Here is a 23,153-nt window from a genome sequence, read left to right on the forward strand (position 1 = left end):
CACGGCTCGTTACTTTTTTGCTGTATTGCTGTCTTGTTTATCCTCCCTGCGTATTAGCGCTGATTCTTACGGTACATTTTTAAGCTTGAGCACTTGCGTTTTTCGCATCATAACGCCGTGTACATTTACCGAATGCTTCTATAGAAAATGTATGCCTCGCTCCAGCAAAAAAATCTGTTTGTACGCGCCTCGTAACAAAGCGTCCTCCACCACAACCTCAAATGGCGAAGTTTGACATTACGTCGATGAGGCAGTGAGGGCGGCAGCAGCAATGGTCGGAGTGTATAGAGCGATTGATTGCAAAAGGGGGCGATTGATTGCACATTGCGGAAATCACATCTACAAAGTCCTCAAATATTTGCATGGTTTTGGGAGGAAACGTTGGAGTATATTGACCCCGAGCGTAAACAGATTGAGTTGCGGTAAATTTCGCCGAGCTGAAAGGCGCTACAGGCTGGGACGAACACACACGAGTTTCTCTATGCAACCAAGAAGAATGGAGGTCCTCTCGCATATCCTCTCGGAGGAGAAGCGCCGAGCTGCAGTTTCGTTGGTAGGATGGAACGTATACGGGGTTCATGCGCGCATCCACGTGCACTGTAGTGGACGTTCCTTACGCTAGAGGCATATGATCCGATATCCTCATATTACGCTGCTTTCAGTAAAAACCGCAAAAAATCAAAGGGTTGTTCTACGAAGTGAAGATGTATTTTGCATGAGCGTACTTTCTCTCACTTCTTCCGTCATTTTTTTTTTTTAAATTTTCATCGCACCTCATTTTTCATCGTATGGCTTGTCCAACTACTTCTATTTTTTATTCTGCTTAAAGACAGCACAATTACATGCATGATTCGGCCGTGAGAGCTGCGTCGTTGACCTCCTTATTGGCACTGCGCCGACTTTTATCCCTGAGCTTCCCACACCCGCTAAGCGTATCTTCAAGGTGAAGGCATATACGCTCACGCGTAAAATTTAGTTATTTCGGTAAGATGAATGCTAGTGGTAGCGCTCGATCCGGGGGGAGCACCGCTTCTTTATGCAGGGTAGCAGACGCTGTATACGCTTCGAAAGATCTCGCCTGCAGCACCACGTACAAGCTATCTTGGGTGTTGCCTAGCAAGCGCGTTTTCTTGCTCGCGCGGTATTCTTCCCCTCTATGAACTCGATTGGGAGGCTTCCCACTCCGACAAAAATGCGTTGCTTAGCAACGCCCCTTCGGAGCTGTGTGCCGACACGCGCCGATGGCATAAAGCACCTGCATATTCATTTTTCCGATGGTACGCGCCCCTGATTTATACATATGCGGCGCGAATCGTCCGAGTGGTACCATATACTGCCACACGTAAAACGCCAAATACGTCTTTTACGAGGGTTCTTCATTTGTGTTCATCCAAACTCCTGCCTTGCATGCGTTGCATAATAGTGGAATATACTCCCAAGCACACGAGCGTGAGCTGGTTTTAAATGCCAGCGTACCTCGTCTCTTACATCTTTTGTCTTTACCTTTTGTCCTTTGAACACTGGCCCTTTGTCTGCACCCCCTCCCCCCCCCCCCCCTTGCCCTGGTAGCGTTCAGGCTGAGGCCAAAAAGCATTGAAGACGGTTGAGGTGTTATGCTGGTGCAGATTTCTTTAGAATCTCACTGATGCTAGTAGTGTGCAGGTTCTGGAGGCGGAAATTTTCTCCTTGAACACAATGTCTGACGTGTACCAAGTTACTCGCTCGCACGCCTGTACATCCACTCCACCGCTACGCAGCGTCTTCTTCAGCATCATGGTGCTATTCTCACCAAGTCGACGGTGCACAATGATGAGTGGTGTCAAGGGGCCGCTCGTGCTATCCCTGCTGCTTCGCGACAGGAACGAGCGGAGGGAGCGCAAACCCGCTCCCTAGGAGAGACGAATTATGGGTACTTCGTCGAGCAGCGACATCCCCCTCCACAGTAAACGGCCTCAGAGGCGTGTTTCGAGCAGCGGGATAAGAAACCGCTAAGAATAAGAAACGGATAAGAAATGGATAAGAATAAGAAACGGAAAGCGGGATAAGAAACCTTCACAGAAGAGGCAATGCCGTATTACCCGTGACCCTCTAAAGTAAGAAACTTTTTGCTCAGGAGCGTGTTCACGCTTGGATGTTTACCAATGCACCTGTCATCACATTGTGGCTCCTTGCCCATTCCCTGGAAAGACGAATTAGCCCTGAATTTATTTGGCCTTTCCCTACCCTGTTGTTTGCGAAGGGGCGCATTTTGGGGCTGCCATTATTGCGCCTTCACCTCCTCGTCCGTGCACGTAATTTTTTTTCCCTCCATTCCTTTTTTGTGTTCACTAACGATGCCTTGTTGTGGGGAGGCCAGTGACAATACGCACCAACGTTGGCCGATGTGATTTCAAATAAATCAATTCCATGCGGTGACATTATTCAGCACCGTTCCAAATAAATGTGTGCAACCGTGAAAGGGCGCTCGATCGATTCCGAAGATTGCCCGAACAGCGGTTGTATTCTCGTATACGAGCGTCTTCGTGCAACACCGCCTTGATAAACAAGCCTGCGCACCAAATGATAAGGGCCACAGCAGTAGGCCGGCTGCGGATTTCCGTTGGTCACTGTCTAAAATACCAACAGCTTTCAAAGGTGATGACCTGACGGAAGGGCGGAATATGACTACGAGTGGTGCATTTATCATTCGGTGTACAGGCCTTTTAAATAGGGTGGTGTTGCTTAGTACCTCCGATGACGATTACATGCGCCATAATGCGACAGTTGAAAACACGGGCCAATCGCCATTCAGCAAAACGGAGATGGAGTATTGAGCGTAGACGTTTGTCCATCGTTTCATGGCGAGAGTGCTTCCGGGTTGGCGAAAATAGACCGCGGTCGGCGACAGGCAAAAGCTGCTCTGAGCGTAACGACCTCCCACGCTCGTATATTCCGGCCATCTAAGAGCGCTTTATGGATAAGGCACAGAACGACTTGGTAATGGACACCCATTGTGGGGGAGAAGGTGTTTATAGACGCAGTGAATGCGCATTGCCGTTTAAAAGTACCGGTAAAACAGTGACGGATCTTGCCACGTTACGAGTACTGTGAAAGATTTCAGTGCGAAGGATTCCGATATCAAAAGCGTATACTCTCTGCAGATGGGAACGTGCTTCGTCAAGCTAGTGCTCAGCTTTGCGTCCACGAAGAGCTGCAAGTGTTTTTCTGAAAGTGCAGGACGGAGCCCCATTCATTGTTATCGAGAGAAGAAAACTATATATCCTTACACGTATATAAAATGAAACGTCAATAGGGGTCTGTCAAAGCGTGGGTCTGCTTCGCTCCGAAACCTCCGAGTAATAACCGCTACCAAGACGAGGAATTTAGCGAATGGTGAGCTGTTGATAGGATGGGACCTATGGTGGTACAGTAGGCAATGTAGACATTGCTGCATATCCTGGAATTTCCATGCCTCATTACTGGCGCGCTGATTGCAGCCTGTGTTCTCCGGATTCACTCCGCTGGTAGCAGTGTGGTCATGAGTGTACATTGTGAACAAATAGAATGATGCAAGGTTGATGTGCGAGGGGCTTACACAAAGAAGGATGCACATGCCAGAAGACTGAACCTGCTAGGAAAACCACCACGAGGAGGCCGGTGACGGATGGCTGCCGGAAGCTAAAGCCCCGTCGGTGACATTGACAGCATTGGAAAAATGAGCCATTCCCGATGCTGAACGTCGCTGAGCCAACTCCGAGGAAACGCGGCAGAGCAGAATCGATCGATGCCTAGCATAAATAAAATAAACGCTTGGTGGCTGTGACAGAGCTTTAATTACAGAGGTGTAATAGTCTACCGGCCCCTTTATAAATCGTGCGTCGTCACAGGAAAAATTAAAAGGCACATGCGCGTGGTTATGTAAACAACGAATTCACAGTGTTATAAGGAACGGAATCGGTTATAAGGCACGCGCTACAGATTTCAACTGTGCAGACAATTAAACCCACTGATGTTTTATGTGTGCGAGAAGCAGGGTCACATCATTGCGTCGCGTCACATCATTGCGTCACATCATTGTTGGTATACCCTCAATGATAGGGCACTAGTCATGCTTTAGGCGTATTCGTTTCGTTTCGTTCGATTTCTATAGCTTTGACCATGGCGATGTCTCTTGATAAATAGTCTGACATTTAGATCGCATTAGCTTGTTTGACCAACGGGACCGGGTTCAGCCTCTTGAAAGCAATATTTTTAATTAGCTGCGCCTAATGTGGATTTTTCTTCAGTTACACCATATAGGGATGTTTGTTAGACACAAACTCCTTCATCTTGAACCATTTGTTTGTGCGTGCGGGCGCGCGCGCTCAAAGCACCATTAGTGCGCACTTGAAATAAATCACGTTTGTAAATACTTTAAATATAAACCAGAACGCGTGGGGTCTGACGAGGGAATCATTACCACTTGGCCGAAACTACTCTGCTGGTAAGAAACAGTTGAAGGTTAGCACACTTTCTCATCATTCCTCTCTTCGCGTCCTGGTCTATATTATACCGGAGCCGTATTCTTTCGAAGAAAATTGAATTTCGATGTTTTTATTCGTTTTTGAATACAATTTGGGGGTGCTGAGAAGAAAGGGCTCCGGATGTATTTGCATCACCACGGGTTTTTTTTTTTTTTTTTTTGCATCATCCCAGAGACGCATTTGCTCTATCTATCCGCCGCAACGCAGTCGCCGTCGCCAGAAACAATACTGGAGTCAGTGGCGCTATAGCGGAAGGAAATACGCCCACTCTCATCCAGCGAGTAACGCGCTCTAACTGTTTACACATATTGTTTCAAGGAAGTCGTCACTTGCTCAACTCAACTTATACGTCCGATTGAACGGGGTCGCCCGCTGGTGCAAGTTTCCGCTGTGTGGTGAATCTCGCACGAGATCTCGAGTGCCGATTGCATCGTCATGCAGTACGCCCTTGGCCTTCCGCTGTATAAGGCAGTCCTCCGGTTCGGCCTGCCACGCGCCTACTACTGTGTTGCAGTGAGGCGATGTTAACGCACTCTAGTGGTTTGCGTGTGTAGTTCCGATGAAAAGTTCCTTTTTTTGTGATCGCGTCGTGCAACGGTGATTGAACTTGACGCTCGCTTGCTCTTTTTGTGGCGTATCAAATCTACCCGGTACTCATACATACGGCACAACCTCGGTACATTCGCCTTAATACCAGATATTTTGACCTTTAAGAATCAGAATAAAAATGATATTCATTAAGGGCAACGAAAGGTTACATATAATATCTTGGAAGGCCATTGCTGCACCGACGCGCGCGGTGGCTCAGTGGCTAAGGCATTGTTCTGCTGCGCACGAGGGCACGGGTTCAATTCCCGGCCGCGGCGGCCGCTTTTCTAATGGAGGCGAAAGGCAAAAACGCCCGTGTGTACGAGATTTTGGCGCACGATAAACACCCCCAGGCGGTCAAAATTAATCCGGAGCCCTCCACTACGGCGCGCCTCATCGCCTGCGTTGTGTCGGCGCGTTAAACCCTACAATCAATCAATCAATCAATCAATCAATCAATCAATCAATCAATCAATCAATCAATCAATCAATCAATCAATCAATCAATCAATCAATCAATCAATCACTCAATCAATCAGCCATTGCTGCACCGTAACCTACTGCTTCGTGCTTATTACTGGAAACAGGAGAATTGCTCATAATTATGTCAAACGCAGCTGAAGATTACGATTGAATCGCAAACCACATGAGACATTTGGCATAAAGAGACATACAGTGATGATGCAAACCACCAAGCTGTCAATGCGCCGAGCTTTAGCTTTCATAATATGTACCTCCTGTTTGCTTGCACATTAACCCTGTTTGCTTCCGCACATTGCAAGCACAGTTTCGCATTTCACGTCACTAAAATGGTGTTCTGAAGATTGCTAATAAAACTATTCTCAAAGAACTCACTACTTTACTTTTCATCGTTGTATCTGGTGAATCGCACCTGTGACGTACGCCCTGATAAACGTTATTAGTGCACTTAACACTGGCCGAAGCGGCCGGGAGCTGCATTTTGTTCATGGCATGAAGTATTGCAGTGCAAACCTTTGTTATTGAGTGCATTGCACACGCGTGCTAAGCTTAATTTGTTATTACACTACTACCTATCACTAGCTTTTAACTTCCTATTTAAGAGGTACTGAAATATATTTTGGAGATAAGAAACATACTCGCGCAACTGTGAATTTGCGTGCTCAGTGCAGTGACGCCTGAGCCGAATATGATTTTTTTGCGAACAGCCCACAATAACGCTGCAAGGTTTGCCTCACCGCTCAACTGCGCTTATTTCGAGTCTCAGCCAGCTTGTTCCGCGTTTACATTAAATCGCCACGCTGATGCGTCACAAAGCAGATATCCCTGATATTGGTCAGATTCTTTTGTACCATTTCGGTAACGCGCAAGCGTCGTCCGTGCATCGTTTGCTCCTGGCCAACGCCGACACTTTTCGTTAATTAGCATTTCCCACGGCACACTTACGAACCATCGTGTTCATCTACGTACATATTTAAATATCGTAACTGCCCTCGTAGGCCTTGTAAATTTTACAGCTGTGTTGCTAACACAACAGATGGAGCCCCTATACTGAGGAGCAACATTTGTGAAACAGGCGACAAAAGCGCAAGTTGGGACCCTTTGACAACATTGTTGGGCCCCTGTGTACATTGTATGTGTATCTGTTTTGGTTTAAATAAATAACCCTCAAACTAAAAAAAAAGCCAGTTGTACGTCGTCCTCAGCCAGCATGCTGTAACTTCCACAGCGTTCCAACGACACTCTGCAACGACGCATAAAAAGATCCCTTAAAAGCTCTATTGATATACTTAACAAACGTGTTTTTGGCGGTAATGACTGGTGGTGTTCACGGCCATACGTGCTGCGTAAAGCTGCTGAATATATATATAAAGCCCATATATATATATATATATATATATATATATATATATATATATATATATATATATATATATATATATATATATATATATATATATATATATATATATATATATATATATATATATATATATATATATATATATATATATATATATATCAGGGTGTGGAACCGGTGCAGAGCTGACATATTAGCGAAGTGTAAAAAAAGTTTTGTACTTTAAATTAACCAAAAAACTCAAAATCAAACATCTTTCTTTTTTCATTCAGAATGCTGCATTTTTAATAAGCGTGGTGCAATATTCAAGTAAACTTTAAAAAATTAGGCTAGATTATAAGCAAAACGTAGTCGAAACTCTGCATTCCCGGCCGGGAATTCTCCACCGATGGTGAAGTGATCCCACCTTCCCGCACGAACACGCCCGACCTCAGACGCCGCAACACCCGACTCAACCCATCCCACCTCGTGTACTCCTGTCCCCACTCCCGAACAGACTACCCTCCCCCCCACACCCGAGCATTCGGAGACTGAGCTGACCAGCCCGGATCCAGCCCGCCAGAGGACCTTGGTATCACTGGCCATCGAGTCTGCCCGGTCAAGAGGCATCCTTGGATAGGGACGCTGCACACCCACCTTTTTTTTCCCTTTTTCCTTTTGCTCCTATGAAAGTTTGCTACTACTGGCAGTCACTTTTTCACCCTGACCTTATGTCGTGCTAGAGACTGCATAAATCCGCCAATAAGAGACACGACTGTGGGATGTATTGGCACCTCTTCTTCCGTGTTATTCCGCCGCTTGGATGCTAACAACGAGTTAACAAACCGCAATACTGTTTAAATTATTTCCTTGTTACGTCACCGATGATGCTGTAGAGTGGGAAGTTGGAACTTTTTTTCGCGTTTAAGGTCTCTTCTTGTGGCAACAACGTCCTTGATACCATAATGGGGTTGAGCGAGTTACCAAAGGCTAATTACCAAAAAGAAAGGTATTAAAACAATGCATCCTACCGTTGATGATATACGGAGGGGAAACTTGGCGCCTTACTAAACAACTAGAGAGCAAAATTAGGTCCGCCCAACGTGCCATGGAGAGAATAATGTTAGGAGTAACACATCATGACAGAAAACCAGAAACCTGGATTAGGGAGCAAACTGGAATAGAAGATATCAATTAACTTTACGAAAAATTAATGGACTTGGGCTGGCCGCGTAGTACGACGAATTAACAACAGGTGGACCACAAGGGCAACAGAATGGACACCGAGAAAAGGTGCTAGATGAAGGGGAAGGCCAATAACTCGATGGGAACACGAAAGAAGAAAATTCCGAGGCAATTAACGAATGGACTCGGGCAGCGCGGGACCGAAGGGGGTGGAGGTCAATGGGGGAGGCCTTCGTCCTGCAGTGGACCTAAATTGGCTGTTGTAGATGATGAGGATTATTATTTATTTTTTTCAAATAAGGCGAAGTTGAGTTTTTTTTCATGGCCCATTTAACGTCCCTAGCCAAGCATGGAAGGAGACGCGTGAGAGAAATAGAGCCGACCACTGCGTAATCGGGCTTGCTATGACAACCAAGAGGGAAGGCTGCCTGCGTTCCTAATACAGAACAATTTAAAACAAACTTCCAAGTAAATCTCGCATATACAATAGGGCGTTCCATCCCCCTGTAACGAACATATTTTTTTGTGCAAGAGACTGTAGCACGAAATTTAAGACATTAGTGGAAATCAGCGAACACCAACGCGCATGTAGTGCCCAACGCTCGGCACACCTCCCGATTAGAAAAACTACAATATCTCAAATTTCGAATTAACACACAAAATTCTGTCTGTGCCTGCCCCTTCTGCTATCGCCCTTGTTATGCGTTTTAGAAACCTATTTCTGCGGTTTCGCTTCGCTTATTTTTATCTCTTTCTTCTCGCGTATGGTTCGCCTCGCTTATATAAAGACGATGCTCGAATCACAAAAAAGTAATGCTTTATACTGTCTGCGCGAGTTTCCGCCTCTTTCTTCTTGTGTCCCGTCCGAAGCGCTGTTGTTGTGATTCTTATGATTATGTACGATTCTTATGATTATGTACCAACCAGCCCAAATTTCAACGCTTTTGAGGGGCTACAAGTGGGCACATGTAGGGTATGAACCTTTGAGCGGTTCGAAGTGCAGCGATCTCGCGCCCTCAACGTCCCTCCACAGTCCCAGCGTAGGAAGGGCAAAGTCGATGCTGAAAGCCTCCTGCAGGCTGCCGCGAGTGTGGCATTTTTTGCCCAGCCGTGCACCCTGCTTACTCGACCAGTAGCAACATACCATTGCAATATTGGTGCGCAGTCGTTTCACCATATTGTGACCATGAAGAGAGCGTTGATACCGTCTGAATTATCTAAAGGGGAAAAATGTGCGAGAGATTACGAAGTGGATGGTGCGTGAAGGAGAGAAGTCCCTCAAGCAAGTGTAGTTAACTGTACTGGAACAGGCTGTTCTCAGCAACGAAGCCTGTGAGGCTACTGTGACGCGGCCCAAAGACCCAGCGTTTGAAGTCGGTTGATCAGCCTGACTGGCCCTGCATTTTTTAATAGCCACTGTCCGGATCTGTGGAGACTGTTGGAACTCTAGAGGAAAAGAAAGTGACACCGAATATTGGCGCTCGGCTTGCCCTGTCTACTTCGGGCATGCGCTCGGCCCGTGCACTTCATCTTCAGCGTCCTCTCGTACGATTGTGGACTCCGACTGACGGAGATTGCCAAGAGGCTCAATAAAGCCGCTCTCGTCCACGCAAGTGCGCAAAAGACTGCGAATATCTGTACACGATGCCGGTGTGGAGCAATATGGACAAGTAGGCCCAAACGGTGCTGGAGTGATGGCTGCCGCACCTACACGAATCTTTCGCAGCGCGTGCGCCTCCTGGTGGCGGTTGAGACCCCTTCCCCCCGGGAAGTGTGATATACGAAGAGGAATAAGCGCCCCGTAAAACGGCTTTGTCGATGACTAGTTAGGGAGCTTGGACATTGATTTCACTGGAAATAAAGGCAGTGGATCGATGCACCGTGGAAGGTATAGTACGTGTCGCTGCCTCCGCTATACAAGGCTGCTTCCCACAACTTCTATTTGACCCGGTTAAAAGGCCAGTAGGAACTTTTGCGTCTGCCTTTAGGTGCCAATCCTGTTGTGCACCGTAGCCTGGTTAAAGAAAAAGTTCAGTGCCGGCGTAAGCCACGGTATGCGACAAGCCGGCGCCAGCAAAGAAGAAAGGAAACAAAATCGTCAGTGGAGAGCACGTCTGCGGTCATCCCATTTCCCTGTGGCCCTAAGGCTTCTTAAATTTAAAAGAAAAGGAGAATCGCACAGGTTTCGTAACAGGCTTTGTCCCTCGAAGTAATGCCCGAGCTTATAGTGGCTCCAGACTACTGCGGTGAACGGCGCGCCGCCGCATTGTCCGTCTCAGAGAGTGAAGTCAGCATTGGGTTGGAACAAGCCTATAGGCAGGTTCAGCGTGCCTGACGAAGGCGTTGGTTTCGCAAGTGTGCTGGCTTGGAGGAGGCACAGAGCGACGCTCACTTGATGAATCGTAGACAGCAATTTGGGCCAGGGGGCGCGTGTAATGACAAACGCTGCATCTTGTGTAAGTGGCAATGCATTTCGCTCCGTCTTACGAAACGGACCACGAGTTAATAAGGGAGTCGATCATGTCTCTGAAACTTGCACCCGCTAATCCATCATGTAAATTTTGCGTTCGCATCCCGTTCCTTTTTTCCCTGCCTATGCTCTTCTCGCCGGCGCTTTACTTTAGCGTACACATTCAGAGCACGGTTAAATGAGCTATAATACGCGCTCGAAGGTATCAAATAAGTTTGCGTAATATATGAAATAACGTTGGTATGGATGACTCATCTAGCGTTCAAAAAAGGAAACTATATCTTAGGTGTCCTTGTGTCAACAAAGGCCCCTCCAATGATGCCCCTGAGGATAATTCGTTGCATAATCGCCTGAGTGATCATAGTGCATTTGCTTGCGAGAGGGAGTTGCTTCTGGAAGTTTCAAAAGAGTGTCTTTAACGCTAAGGCGTTTCTTCGCTAGGTTGACAAAACCGCGCACCCAGCTGGCGTCCACACAAGGCGTCCACAAAAGCCGACCCCTGCCGCAAACGAATTAAGTCATCAAAAAAAAAAAACGTGGCAGGGACAACAGTAGAAACCAGGAACGCGCCATGACAGGCAAGTGGCGTAACCGCTACTCTACACGTACGCTTTTTAAAGACGATAGTCTTTCTTGGGTTGCTTAAACGCAGAAATTTTGGTCTGTCTGTCTGTCTGTCTGTCTGCCTGTGACTCGATTCAGCCATCCGGCCAAAGTGAAACTGAATCTGCGCAATACTCTGATATACCCACAGCCAAATCTAAACAGCCAAGTCAGGTGGCAATCTTCATACTTGTCAATAGGTTCCATGTTCTGCTTGGAATGCACGTGGTGCAGGGTAACGTGGTTCTGTAAACATTGTAGTAGGGTGCCTCGAATCACGCGCGTCTCCGCCGTACGGCAGCGCTGGCATCGAGGCACCCGGCCTGGAGCAGTAGAACGCGGTAACGTTAAATTGATTTGAGCAAACCTCTAGCGTATTATCGTGGGAGGAACGAGACGGGAGAGGAACAGCATGAGAGGTGAGCGGGAAGGAAAAGGGAGGCGTGTACATGGCAGGGGCGCCAGTCGACTATCGTCTTTCGTCGACATTTGCAACTGAAGGAGCAGATACGCGGCCAATTTTTTTATTACCTACTCTACACGCAGGCGTTCTTTTTTTCCTTTTTGCTACTTTACGTTAATCCGACGCGTAAAACGACGTTAACCGAGGTACTATAAATAAGACATGGTACGATGAGGAGGAAAATAGCACAATGAAAAGGAGCACACGCCCTCGTGTCTCCACTACCTCATGCCACAGCCATAAAACACACAAAAGCGCACGCCTCTGGTTTTAACCCGAGGTGTAAGTACATGGTGTTGTTCAACTGGTTGGCCGCTGCCTCACTGGCGATTCAAAACATGACGCTAGCTGGCCTAAGGCGCGTATTTCGAACCTCAACACATCGTACGAAAGTTGTGGGGCCACTGTCGGCGATATAAAGTCTTAATCGTCCGAAGGTCAATCGCTCGCACGCTTTTGCGCTCCCATCTCACAGGTGTCTACTTATGGATCCTCGGCAACTTCTTTGCGCCTTTATATTCTTACAATGTTTTAGAGTGCGTGTACGTGCCGCGTTTGCCCACCGAATGCATGTATACCGCAAGAAACGGCATGTCCTAGAAAGTGGGCGCCGCGCTGAAGATGTCTCCGAGATAAGTGAAGCGTTTCCGACCAAAACAACGACTGTTCGATAGTAGAACGCGAGAAGGAATGCTGGGCTATTTATTCCGGGTCAGTCCACGATCAATTGGCGGGGCGTAAAAAGCTGGAGCTGTTTGTATAAACACAGCCGTTTGACTAACAGAATGGTTGTCAGGTGCGGGTGCTTAAACGATAGCGAAAAAATTAGCGGTGGGTTATCTCGGCTATGCCAGGATATACGTAGCGCGAGCTAAGGTTCAGCTGGTTATTCTTAGCTTTCCTGGTTGTCTAGTATTACCTTGATTATAATGCTTACTGCTGCTTCAATGACACACACACGGTATACGTATTATGGGACACATGTATATTTATCAAGCGGCTCCGGCGCAGCGTCACCAATCGCCCCATACCCAGAGCTAAGCTGGTTCCACAGGCGCACGCCGGTGTTGCTGCGACACACGAGCCATCGGTACCACACCCGGCCACTCCTCGCATGATCATCAAGTGGATCGGGCCGCCACATGCGGAACGGAGGTCGGCGAAGACGCTGGGCGCGTGGGGTGTGTGAGAGACGCCGGGCAGCGTGAAAAGTTCTGTGCGCCGTGTGACGTCACTGCTCCTCGCGCATGCGCGGCATGGCTCTGCAGGAGCTACGCGAAACTGCTCAACTTCGGACAGTGTAGCTCACGCTAGGAAAAAAAAATGTTTGTAGCAACGTTGACATTTCTTCTTTCAAAAACATACTCGCGCACGAAGTTATGGTTTGAATTGCGCTCAGTGATTTTTCTAAACAGCATCGGGAGAAAGCTGATGGTAGAGCAATTAAAACTAGTAATGAAGTCACATCTAAACGCCGCATGATCTCCGAGTTCTCTTTCCCACCAAGGTCCACATAGATCTAAGGATAGCGTTGAAATGGCACCAGGTTGGCAGCTTCAGTCGACTGGGGAAAAGTCCCCGGTTCTGCTCCAGAAACCAGCTGCTTCGATTTTATAGCTATGACTATCGGCAGAATGCAGCTTAACCAAACAAAATAAGAAAGGTGCTGAAATAAGTAAAATCTATCCTGCCTCCATTCGCATTGCATACCTCCCTTTATTCGGTGACCTGTGTCACTGGCATGAAAACCCATGTGAGTTACGTGTGTTTAACGTCCTTAATTAACTAAAAAAATGTAAAATTGTGACTGCTACGGTGCTCTCACTAAGCAATGAAGTAAAAAAAATAATTATGGCCACTACTATTTAGGTGGCGTCCGGGCACAAACATTACATCTATTAGCGGGATAGTTGTTGGGCACGCTGGGTAGGTTGTGCTATGGGCTACGCAAGGTACCACAGTCTGCTTGCGCGGGGACTACGTTACTGAAACCCAACAAGATGAAGAGAGTGGTGTTGAATAGAGAATAATTAAATGCGCGGCTCGGCACGTGCACAGTGCGTGGAATCAGGAATGAAAAAAAGATAACTCAAATGAATCGTTTTGCTTGTATGTCCTTCTGACGATTTCCTTTAAAGGGACAGGCAAACGATTTTTGTCGAGTATATTTTCTTTATCCCAAACGAAAGGGCACCAATTAAAACGTCTACAGCCAGGACGTTTTTGCTGATCGCGCCCTAGTACTTTCGGAATCTGAATTTTGAGACCTACCAGCCATACCTGTCGCGCCAATAGGAATACTGGCAACTGTGACAGTGAACGGTGCGGCAGCACACTTTTAACTTGCGTCGGATTAAAAGAAGCAATTAAAAGCTTGTCCCCGGCTAAAACCGCAATAATTTGCAACCTTTTCTATGCATCCTTGCGATTTTGGAATCACGCATTGAAAACGACGGAGCTATAGGATACGTAACGTACTGTAACGTTCAGACACTACGTGTCGCCACCTTCCAGACTTCAGAAATTTCAAAGCAAAATTAAAATTACTTACACCTGTTTATTTAGAAATTCCTTGCGGTTACCCCAGTATATAAAACGATGGCTTTCGTATGTGCTAGAGAACGTGCAATCCACAAAAATCGGTTGTCTGTCCCTGCAATACATTTTTCAAAATCTTTCGAAATCTTGAATGCTTGCAGAACGTAGTCAACAAACCCATCCAATACTTGAATTAGGCGGATCGCAAAGTACCTCAGCCAAATCTTACTGCTCTTCGCCCATGAGATAACTTAGAAACTTGTCCGAAATGTTTCTTTCTTTCCTGGTCTTGGCGTTCTTCGACCGCTGGAATTACGTCATTACAGCAATGTAGCAGCTATTGGCCGGCTTTCCTTCAGTCTCAGCAATGAATGCATTCGATAGCCACTTAAAAAAAAAAACCACAAAAGCAAAGCAGAAACCGAATACGTGTCTGCTGCAACGAGCAAATCAACCAGTGCCGTTCCGTACTCGGGACAACTATATAGCTTTAGCAGTGCTTCCATACACGACAGAAAGAGTGAAAGCGCTTATCTGAAGTGTTACAGAGTCCCCTTAAATATTTCAAGAATATTTTCTGTTTATGGCAACTACACATATCAGAAATAATCGAGGCTCCGTTTGGCGTTTTGTTTTGACTGTGTTTTTGCTTGGGTTAAGAACTCTATCGAATCAGTCTCCGATCAGTCTCACGGTGAGACTGACAATCAGTCTGGTGAGACCCATTCGTCACACCGCACTCTAATGACAAACCACTGCTACCAGTGGAGCGAATCTGCCGGTTTTTGAGCGTATGATATCACTCATATGTATAGCATGACGCAGAATTATGAGTTCTGGCATTACTTGTCCTTTTCAAGAAGTCGATAACGGGTGAGCCCTATCAGCTGGGGCAGACAATACGGTTGGGACGCAAGGCAAGGAAGGCGGGACGTTAGTTTCTGTGCAAAAGGTTGTGGTCAGAGGCCCCGCAATGGGAACTATGTCGTGTCTTGAAACGAACGCGAAACAAACGTTTTTTTAAAACAGACACCACTCAGAATACCGGCTCTTCACACAGGCATTATCCATTACGCCACTGACGCTTTGCACCGAGAAGTACCACAGCTCGTGCAAAGCACACTTTTAAAAGGGAGATGTGGGTCGAAAAATCGATTTTTTTTCGGAAATTTTCGTTTTTCTGTTTTCACTTGTTTTATCATGATTAGTTCCTCTACCATCTATAAAATAAAAATCAAAGCCTAATTCAAACTGGAAATTAGTTAAAACGACATTTAAAGAGCCCATGGTGGCAGTTAAAAGACCGAAAGTACGCTATATTCAAGCGTCGCGTGCCCGAGACAGCGCGTCCGCACGCCATCGCGGACAGTGTGAGGAGATAGGCCAAGCCATGTTCTCCCAATGACCTTGGTTGCCCGGGCTGCTGCGGAGCAGAAAATAATAAAGAAAGGGATGTCTCTTGCTGCGTTTTTAGTTCCGTGCGGTGGGCTTTAAAGTCACGTGGTACGAATCGGGAATCGCCATTGGCTGCTCCAAGTTGGCGTGTGGTGAAGCCTACTTGCTGGCTCCATGTCACTTCGAACTGTCCAGCTAAGAAACAGTCGTTGTGCGTTATAACCTGCGCTATGACTGGGAAAGTGGCTAACAGAGCTATTCATCGGCCCTCGAAGTACCGCTCTGTGCACAAATTTAAGGGACGCCGGCGCAAATCGACGCCGAAGACTCGCCGAACGGCAAGTATACCCGCGGCCCCAGGGCTAGCAACGGCGACGCCGACAATTTGTGCGACTTCGACGCTGCGTTGGAGTACGTGAGTACCTCCGAAAAGAAGGTTGGGCTCTTTCAGAATGAAGAAAGAGCGCGCGAAGGGGATGCGTGCGTTATTGCTGACATTACAGCACTGAAATTGCTAGTGAGCGGTGCGGTTTGCCCGACGTGTCGGCGATCGGAAGTTCGAGTTCGCGAACCGGCTGAGAAGCGTAAAGGACTCGCGTCGTATCTAGAGCTCCGATGTGAAAACACTGCGTGCTCAGAAAGTGTTCTTTCCGCGTCGTACACGTCACGGCGAGTTGCGTCGGACGGAAATGCAAGCACGAGCGCGGAGACCAGACCGAGCGCAAGCAGAGCGTACGACGGCGGGAGCTCGCGCGAGTCTTTCGCGAATGGCGGTGAGATGTTTGAGTGGCGCCCCCTGGCTCTGACGTCGGCTTAGGGACTCGCGCCGCTGTCGTCTGCTACACTCCGCTTAATTGTGTAGCAGCGTCTGTGCTAGAAATCGCCCGCTTTGTTGCTTAGTGCATTAAACTCATAGTTCTAGTAATTCAGTTATTTTTGCCAGTTTCTGACACATCTAAATAATTCAAGATGCATCTCCCAAAAGTTTGCAACACACCAGGAGATACAGAATAACTTTCTTCAGAGCATCGGTCAGAAGATCGTGTGACTCGTCCTTTCTAGCTTATTCGCGCGGTTCAGTGCTCAGAGTTCCTTGATAAGCATTCAAAATGCGTAGGCTTCCCTACAGTATTTTTGAGATGCTCTTATGAAAACTCAACCGTGTAATCCTCGCACCAAGCAGTGGGCATCACACAGCAGGAAACAGAGCAGCTGTCTTCTATTTCTTCAGTTGTTGTTGACTTGTATCAGCTGAATGTTTTTTTTTTGTGTGTGTGCCCAACGCAGTAATTTTTCTGCACCGTCACAAACGTCTTATTGGGAGAGAGAGAGAGAGAAAAGCTTTTATTAAAAATATGCACGCAGGCCTGTTTAGTCCTCACATTCCAGAGAACCTCTGGTGACGTCTTCAAGCCGCTGCCTGATGTACGCCGCCAGTTGCCTTTGCTCTTCGGCGGTGCTTCTTGCGGCCAGCCATCCTTTGTTGGGTGTGTTTGTAGTGTTGTGTATGGTTGTGCAGTTCCAGAGTATGTGATCTTGGTCGAGTATGACGTTACAGGTAGAGCAAGTAGGGGGTGGTGTGTCAGGATCTCCCCATATCTTGTGTAGTCTAGCTGGAGTGTCCAAGGTGTCTGTTTGAGCTTGTCTTATTAGGGTTGCTTCGTGTCTTGTGAGCGTGTCAGAGAGCTGTGGCAGTTCCCTCCTTCCCGTAGAGTAGTCCTTCAATTTAGGGACCGTGAGCGTTTGATTTGGTTCGAAGTTGGCAGGAGCCCGGGCTGCGGCTTGTCGGGCCAGCTGATTAGCTTTTTCGTTGCCTGCCATTCCTTCGTGCCCAGGTATCCAGTACACTGTTACAGATCCCTTGATGCTGTTGTTGATGGCCGTAGCTATGGGTTGTGGCAGTTCCATGCTTAGCAGTTGATAACAGGCGCTTTTTGAGTCAGTGTATATGTACGTGTGCTTCGTGGGGCTTGATGTGGGGTCAATGGCGGTGGCGATGGCGGTGAGTTCAGCCCAGATGGGTTTCATAAGGGGGATGCACTGCTGGTACTCCAATTTTCCTTTGAGGGCAGCATACGCTATGCTTGCTGCTGTGTCTGTTACTGCTGCATCTGTGTATACGTGGTTGTTGAATTGGTCCGCAGCTGCTCGTTTATCGAGGTATTTGGCTCGAATGCTCCTTCTGACCTTGTTTCGTTGGCAATGCATGTGTCTTGGTATGGGTGCAACTTTGAGTAGGTTGGCCGTGCGTGGGCTGAGACGTTCCAGTCGTAAAATAGGCTGCTGGGGTGTGTACCCTAGACACTGAAGTATCTGTTGCCCTGGAACCGTTGCTTGGAGTCTGAGGTGTTGGTTGTACCTGTGGACAGCTACGATCTCCTCCAGCGTATTGTGCGTTCCTGTCTCAAGAAGTCGCTTGGTGCTGGCATTGATCGGAATGCCTAGCGCAATCTTCGCCGCCTTCCTAATGAGAGCGTTGATTCTTTCTTCCTGGGTTTTAGTGAAGTTGGTGTACGCTGCATGGTACCTTACTCGTGCAATAAGAAGTTGGGAGGTTTGGTTATGTGGAAGCTCACAAATATCGTGTGGATATTTTCTTCAGGCTGTATGGCACACATTCCTTCTTCACGAATTTTCATTCGTTATGGCTGCGTGCAAGAAGGTGCATATCCAAAGCGTGCGTTGTTTATTCACATGCAAATACAATGAGAATGTTTGTGCTACGCCACCGAGACCGCGCCCCAGACAACGTTGTCTAGAGTACTCGAACGCGGTTTCTGTGCTCCGGATTTCTATCGTAACAATCGTTATCATAACAAACTGACTCTAACCCGAGCAATGATGACATGATTACTGTGTTGAAGGCATGGTATACTCGCTAACTAACGCAATAAATAGTATACGTGCATATATTACAAGAATCGAAACTGATGAATATTTCCAAGCAGCTCTTTATTGGTTTCCAACCATTCGAGGCACAAAGAACAAATCCTATAATACTCAGGATGGCGTTCTATGAATTGAAGAAAATTACTCGTGCTCTCTTGTCCTCGACTGAGGACCCGGCCCACTAACCAGTTCGATTTCATTGTTAAATATAGTTTTTTCCTCCTCCTGATACTCCTCCTCCTCTTCAGTGCAGCTTTCCTATAACGCATATCCGAATATTGGGAAGATATAGTTGTGGGAAATGTACCGAAATATCCGTCCAGGTCTGAACAAACATATTGTTACTTTATCTTTACCGTAGACGTGACTCATTTTGCTCAATAAACCTCCATACTGGTTATAAGCCTGGTATAAAACCAGCCTATACACACACTGGGTTATTTGGAACTCAGCCTACAGGTTTTGCAGTCCATAGTGCATGTCGGCATACTGTCATACCATGACAAGGTAAAGAGATGTGACACAATACTTTCGAGCGCTCGGCAAGGCTGCAAGAACTCGTATACCTTACATATGATTACCATGAATCGTAATGCCTTCTGTCAAAGCCGACAGCCCTGAAGGCCTACAATTTGTTTTGGCCTTGTATTTTCGCTGTTGTCGCTTACTAGCAGCTGGCTATTCCCTTTGTTCGAAAGATTACTTAATACGAAAGCTGACACCTAGCTCCGAACCTTCGCGCTCCGCACAGGACAGGCTAAGGAATGGGGCGACGCCGGCAACGTTTCGATTTTAGGCCTATTATTATGACAAAAAGTTACGCACACGCAAATTCTGGTGCGGACAAGCATCAGACGTCGACCGAGCGCCAGGAAACAGCAGGGAGAGCGAGCCTGAGTAAAGCAGACGACAAATGCGAGAATCCCTAAGCCGACGTCACGGAAGCGCGCTTCGCAGCTCCGCCCGTGTTCGCGCTCACCGCCAATACATGTGAAAGCTGCTGTGGCAGCACGCTCTGCGGGAATGGGCTATGACCAGCTGGTCCGCTTTTCTGCGATAGCTGGGCTGCCGAAGCCCATGCATCATAAGTCATTTGCTGCGATCGGTCGGAAGGTGCACGGGGCGCAGCAACGAGTGCCGCTTCAAAAAATCTTGAGACATCTAGGCAGCTCACGAGAAGTGTAGTCGGGGAGGACAACGTTGCCGTGATGTACGATGGTACGTGGCAGAAACGGGGCCACAAGAGCCACAATGGTATTGGTACGGTTGTGTCCCTTGACACTGGACTTTGCTCGGACTTTGAAGTCCTGTAAAACTTCTGTCCAGCCTGCAGTCGGCACAAGGTCCTTCCAGATGAGTAAGAGGAAGTTTGGCAAGCTTTCCATGCCCCTGTGTGCGAAAGAAACGTTGACTGCTCGGCGCATGCAATGGAAGCAGAAGCAGCATTGCGGATATGGCAGCGGAGCCAGGAACATGCTACGCCATTGCTCTTCGCAGTGTTCCTCAGTGATGGCGACTCGAAAGCCTACAATGCAGTTGTAGATGCCGATGTGTACGATGGTGCTGTTCAGAGACAGAAGGAAGATTGCGCCAATCGTGTGGCAGAGCGCCTTGGCACCAACATTCGCAAGGTGAAGGAGCCGCTGCCTAGAGGTGAAAAACTGAAGGATCCTGTGACCCAGAAGTTGCAAACCTATTACCAAGTTGCCATCACAAGCAACAGGGGCAGCGTTCGAGGCATGCACCAGGCCATTTGGGCTTCCTACTTTCATTCTTGTTCGTCCGATGGTGCGAGCAGTCACAAGTACTGCCCAGCTGGCGCAACATCCTGGTGCAAGCACAGGCGTGCCGAAGCCTTGGGTGAACTGGCACCTGCCCATACACCACTGCTCACCAAGGCACAGAAGAAGGCAGTCCTGCCTGTTTACAAGAGGCTGACCAGCGAGGAGCTGCTCACACGCTGTGTTCGGGGCAAAACACAAAGCGCAGCAGAGTCGCTGAAGAGTAAGATATGGCTCCTCTGCCCGAAGACACGATTTGCCTCCCGGTTTGTTGTGGAGGTGGCCGCTGCCTTGGCAGTTTTGTGGTTCAACCAAGGGCACTCCAGCTTTGAACGTGTCCTGGAGGAGCTGGGTGTACTTCCAACTGAACATCGGGTTGTGCTCGGTGCATCTCAAGACAACACACGGCAGAAAAAAAATGTCTACCAAACAGACTGCGGAAGCGAGGGCACATCGGCGTACGCTAAAAAAGAAGTCTCGAGACGCGGAGTCTGCTCGGAAGAGCTGTGAGGGCCAAACCTATGGTGCAGGCTGCTTCTAGTGGCAGTGGCTGCTGGGTGGACATTCATTTGTTCGCATTTATGCGCAAGTTTCAGCACAGCTTGGGCAGTGCTTTGTAATTAAACTTTCCATTTTACTTTCAAATGCGTTTTTCTCAGAACGTAGTTTTTAGCAACTTTGTGAGTTTGCCCCCCTTGTTTTTGGCACTTCTGTTGCTGGTATCCGAATGACATTTTGCCCACATATTCTCTAAAGCATAAGGAGTGCCGTTATCTACATGAAACTTTGATACCACTTATTTTTTCATTACAAAAAAATCATTAACTCATACTGACTTTCTTACAATTTAGACTTCCTAGATTTAAATTTTTTACATGTTTTATTGTGCTTTATGTGTACATTGAAGTTAGTTTTCGGCATTCTACTGTGTATGAGGAATAATATGAGCCATGAATGAACTAAATGCACGGAAGTTTAGTTGGAGAAAAAGTGGGGGAAAAAATGCTAACATTTTACGCATTTTCATGGTGCAACGTAAGAACTATGCAACTCACAATAAAAGTAATTACATATTTGAAATCAGTACAAAACACTATGTTAGCAGCCTGAATTTCACTCTTCTACCATGAATATTAAAAAAAGTGTCTTCGAGTAGCATCTCCCTTAAAGGAGCCATGAAGAGAAAATGCAAGTTGGTTTTATTCGAAAGATTTCGTGTTTTATAGTGCCCCCAGCGCTTGTCCGGATACAAACGGTGCTTTATTCACTGAGAAATTAAACAATTTAGGTTAAAATTTTGATTTTCCCGCTCAATCGTGCGTTTTCGTGGTCCCAAGTGACATCACTGGAACCGACCGCTCTGCAGCCTAGAGTACCTTCATTCACGCATCCGCCGTACAGGGTAGAGACACGTATACGCTGGCGCCGCCATTTTCGGTTGTTCGCTCGCCGCCGAAGCAAGTCATTGTGTCAAAACCGCGCTAAAATTATCGCCGCAACGCGGTTTACTGAAGAAGTTTGAATCATATTGTCTGTTTCGCGTTGCTAGGTCACGTGGGAAACGAAAAGAATAACGCGTTGAGCCCGTTGGCCCAATTGCGGCGGCACGGGACCGTTCAAAGGTTGTCTCCACCCTGTAGAGCGGTGTTGGTTTGTTCCCGCGTTTCTTTACGTTCCGTAACCTAGATGGCGCCACCATACCGTGGCAAGCGTTTGGTTTGTTTTTGCCCGCATTTAAACCTGGCTTGTTTTTGTTCTGGGAGAAAATATTCGTTCCCTGAAACAGTGCTCGCTCGACAAATGGGGTCACGTAAGACACCGTTGCTTGCGTCAATCGGCCAGTGTCGTCCGAGACAACCCCAAGCCCCGTAGTGCTGTGCAGCAAAACGCCAAGCATGCTGTGCGCAGTACGAACAGCAGAACGCATCAGTACTTCTATGTTTACATGTGCTTTCGTAACTTCCACTGTTTGTCCCATCATTCTTATTGCTTTGTAAAGAATGTGCCCTAAATTTAAGCGCAAATCGCTCGTTCGTCTAGTTTGTAAGTTCTACCTAATTTGCGTCTGCTTCTGCCAGCCTCCGCCAATCGTAGAGCTTAGCTCATGTGACGACATAGGTTCTGTTGCGGGAAATGAGCTGGTGGGTCGCATGACCATTCCCGTTTTTCCTAATTATGTAGCTTATTTGAGCGAAGTTTACGTTAAAAGTGGTGTCAGTATGATTCTAACGAGGCAATCTTTTGAATGAACCAAACTTGTGTTTTCTCTTCATGGCTCCTTTAAAGACAAATGCTGACTGAATTTGCCTATTTGGTCGCTGGGATTGTCTTTCCGTTTGCATTGTGAGAAAGCAAGCCCATTGGAGTACAAGAGAATGTACGATGTTACACTGCGTAAAAGTTAAACGAACTGCCCTGCCAATTTTTTTGCAGTAGTACGTACTTAGATAATCCCCAAATCTGCCTCTAAGGAAGCCCATTGGTCCCTCTTTCTGTAAAATGTATCCTGCTTTGTGGAAGTAACTTGGAAGGCCGCCCCAATAGCAAAACCCGATAACAAAGCTATCGTGGCGGACTTTGCGCACTTTATACCATTCGCTATGTTACTTTGGTCACGCGAGGCTAGTACTAGGTTGCCTTTAGGTGGAGTTTTTAAGAAGAAAAAACATTAGGGCGTGATGGGTAGTGGCGCTTATCAGACGTGTTCAAATTTTGGGACCTCACTATACACAAAATGTGTTATAGAAGGATGCACAAACTTTCCGCCAGGTCTCGGGTGCCTCGAGTGCGTGTTAAAGGGACCATGAAGACAAAATGCAAGTTTGGTCCATTAAAAAGATTGCCTCGTCAGACTTTTAACGCAGACTTCACTAAAATAAGCTGTTTAATGAGGAAAACAGAGAATAGGCATGTGACGCCC

At 47.2% G+C, this 23,153-nt stretch overlaps 1 protein-coding gene and 1 pseudogene across 1 annotated transcript in view; both read left to right on the plus strand.

Annotated features, from left to right (window-relative positions):
- LOC144155058 (dopamine receptor 2-like) overlaps positions 1-23,153 on the plus strand; it is a 401,831-nt gene that overhangs the window by 5,088 nt on the left and 373,590 nt on the right. The gene's annotated exons all lie outside the window — the stretch shown is intronic.
- Positions 19,577-20,774, plus strand: LOC144171335 (uncharacterized; annotated as a pseudogene).

Source organism: Haemaphysalis longicornis, unplaced genomic scaffold, assembly GCF_048455015.1.
Source record: "Haemaphysalis longicornis isolate Haplotype H1 unplaced genomic scaffold, Haemaphysalis longicornis Haplotype H1 scaffold_1, whole genome shotgun sequence".
NCBI classification, from domain to species: domain Eukaryota; kingdom Metazoa; phylum Arthropoda; class Arachnida; order Ixodida; family Ixodidae; genus Haemaphysalis; species Haemaphysalis longicornis.